Consider the following 3,195-nt stretch of genomic DNA (forward strand, 5'->3'; position numbering starts at 1 on the left):
TAAGTCAAGAAAGATGGTAACTGTGCAAGTTCCTTTTGACTATTTCAATAATTACTGAATCGTGGGGGAATACATGGGTGCTATAGCTCCTCATTGCTTGTGACAAATTTTAATTTAATCTGGCCTCTGAAGAAGTAGATTTTTTTTTTGTAGCTCAAACTCCAGGCTAAAATCTGAAGCTACTCCTATTTTATTTATTAGTTATTTCTCATGAAAGCATTCAGGCTCTTGACCAACATGCTCACCCCTTAGCTGAGTCAATTTCAGCTTTCAGATAGAGGTCCTTAACTTCGATCCATGGTACTGACTTCTTTAGACTGGACAGTATTCTTCATTAGCTAAAATGTGATTAACTTGCCAGACATAAATATAACTCTGGGTCCTCACATAATTTCAGGCTTTGTCATAAATGGCCCTGAACCTGAGGGCCAGGCCAGCCCAAAGAATTAGTTTTGTAAGCCTCTCCAGATGACAGAGGAGAACACCTTATTGGTAGCTTCATGTGAATCAGTGGTGTCACATGCTCACTTCTAACCAAAACATTTAGAAAGTTTGTGCATGGTTACTAATGGCCTAGCTCCGACCCCTCAGTTCCATGAAGTGGACATCCTGTAAATTACAGCTGCTCCCTTTGTCATTTACCGTCCCGTAAAATACAAGACCGAGGAGAGACTAGAGGCCCCAGCAGAAACAGGGCCTTCCCTTCCAACCCTCACTTTATTTTGAGTTGACATTACAGACAGTAAAATATATTTATGTGGCTCAAGTGTGACTTAACTCTGTAAATTACATTAGGTTCTGGGACGGCTTAAAGGCCCTTCTGGCCAGTCATATTTACTTCTGTTTATACAAATTGGCAAGAAGCTACTGTATGCTGGCTCTCAGCCACCACTGAGTTCTTCCATTTACAGTCACTTTTGTAAGGCATAAAAATATTTTTATATCAAAGATCCCTAGTAGTATTAATAAGAAAAAGAAAAGCATAATAGTCCATTAAGCTTATTTCCACTGGCTCCCGATGAACATAGATAGTAATTTCTTTTTGAATAGGTAGTTTAGAATTTCCAGGAATGCAGTATTTTGAGAGATAGAACTTGGGACAAGATAAATTCTAGATGAAGAATCATGTTCTACCACCGACCTGTTTCTAGTGCATTCTACCAACAACAGGTAAAAGCAGAGAACTTAAGAGGCACCTGCACCTCTCTGTTTATAGTATTTCAAGCGTTACTAAAGGCAGTTTTTAAAGAGTGTGTTACCTCAATGACAGAGTGCACCCAAACGCCAACGGACACTCCACAAAAGCCCAAGTTAGAAGAGACTGTAATTCTACAGTAGTGGGCAGTGGAGTCTGGTGGCCTAGGGGGAACCATCTCCATAAAGGAGAAACCGGACCTCTCCTGGTCGCTGAGAATTAAAATGCAAACACCGGATGCATATCAACTTGTCCAAATCCCATCTCCAGCGTGCTTTCTTGGCTTGCAAAAAGAATAGGGAACTTGAATTTGGACATTACCTCGTTCAAGAGTCTTCTCAAGCATGACATGGTTTTGTGTGTATGTGGTGGTGGTGGGGGGGCGGATGGGCGGGTGGAGGTTGAGGCGGGGCGGGGAGCAGTTTGAATGTGTCTGCAAGATTATTCTAAGCAAGTCACTCTTTTTCTTCCGTGAAGTGATTCGAGTCAGGCTTTTAAACTAAAAAAAGCATCTCATCTATTCTAGCTTTAAAATGCTGCATAATCTAGGAACAAGAAAAATGCCTACAGAAATCAAAACACTCAAACCGCACTCACCCAAAGGAATAAGTTCAACAGAGCTTATCACCTCTGGTTTGCAATGCTCTGGGGGCCACACAGTGGAGTGCTAGAGTAAGTAACCCTATAGTCCCCACCCCCATCTGGCTGGGCCAGAAGTGAGGGTTCTGGGAAGATACAAAGCAAAACATCAGACTAAGGGGAGCCCAGGGGGCTGTCCAGGGGACCTCAGAACCCATGCTTTCGGGGAAAGAACCTCGGGAGACCAAGGGGGAAATCACCTGCTGAGTCTCCTTAGGGTCAGGACTTAGGAGAGCCTGGGTCTACTTAGAGAAGCCTTGAGCAGGTTTCCATCCAGACCTGGAGGAAACTGTCACACCAAGGAATCAGGGAGAAAGCGGGAGCGGGGAAAGAGAGATGCGGGAGAAGGACTGAATGGACTCCAGCCCCTGACACTCACCACCAGCGGAATGGAGCAGATGAGCACCACCAGGGAGGTGGCGATGAGTAAGATGACCATCTGGATTTCCGCGCCGGCGATGCGCCGGAAGCTCCTGCGGCGGCGAAAGTCGCTGAGGCGCTGCAGGGCTGGGGAGGCGGCCGCGTGGCCCCGACAGGCCGCCGAAGCCACTGCTGCGGCGGCGGCCGCATGATGCTGCTCCGTGCCCAGCGAGGTGCGGCGCATGAACTGGCGGTGCATGCGGAGCAGCGCGCCGCACACGAGCACGTTGCAGAGCACGGTGGCGAGATGAGGAAGGAACTGAAGCCCGCGTACATGTACGAGAAGGCGGCGTAGGCCGTCACGTTGGAGGTCCAGTCGATGAAGCACCAGGTGCCGGGGTACTACTGTCGCTCAGACCTGCCCAGGCCCATGTTGGGCAGTGCGCAGAACAGCACGTTAGATGCATAGACGGCGAAGAGCGTGAGGCCCGCCAGCCGCTTGTCCACGTAGTGGCTGTAGAAGTAGGCGTGGTTGATGGCCAGGTAGCGTTCAATGCTCATGGCACAGATGATGCTGAGACCCGACAGGCCGAAGAAGAGTAGGATGAAGGTGCTGTAGTCACACAGTGCCTGGTCCCCGGGCCACTGGCCCTTCATGTATGTGGCGATGGTCACTGGGCTTACCAGCAACGTGCCTAGTAGGTCAGTGACAGCCAGCCCACACACTAGAGTGTAGAAGGTCGTCTCCTTCTGCTCCTTGCGCGACTTGCACAGCACTACGATGGCCACCAGGTTGCCCACGACCCCGAAGATGAACATCACTGCCGGAATGGTCACTGGGCTGTTCAGCTCTCCGAAGCGGAGGAGAAGGACGCATTGACCCCGGGAATGGACATGATGGTGGGCAGTAGTACACAGCTGTGGAGCTCACGGTTCTATCTAGGGGTGGTGAGAGAGGAAAGAGAGAGGTGAACCGCTTACCACTTGCAAGGTGTTCGACG

At 49.2% G+C, this 3,195-nt stretch overlaps 1 pseudogene; it reads right to left on the reverse strand.

Moving 5' to 3' along the window:
- Window positions 1–2,126: 2,126 nt before the first annotated feature.
- LOC114694938 lies at window positions 2,127–3,175 on the reverse strand (annotated as a pseudogene).
- Window positions 3,176–3,195: the final 20 nt, after the last annotated feature.

The sequence above is a fragment of the Peromyscus leucopus genome, chromosome 19 (assembly GCF_004664715.2).
Source record: "Peromyscus leucopus breed LL Stock chromosome 19, UCI_PerLeu_2.1, whole genome shotgun sequence".
In the NCBI taxonomy this organism is placed as follows: domain Eukaryota; kingdom Metazoa; phylum Chordata; class Mammalia; order Rodentia; family Cricetidae; genus Peromyscus; species Peromyscus leucopus.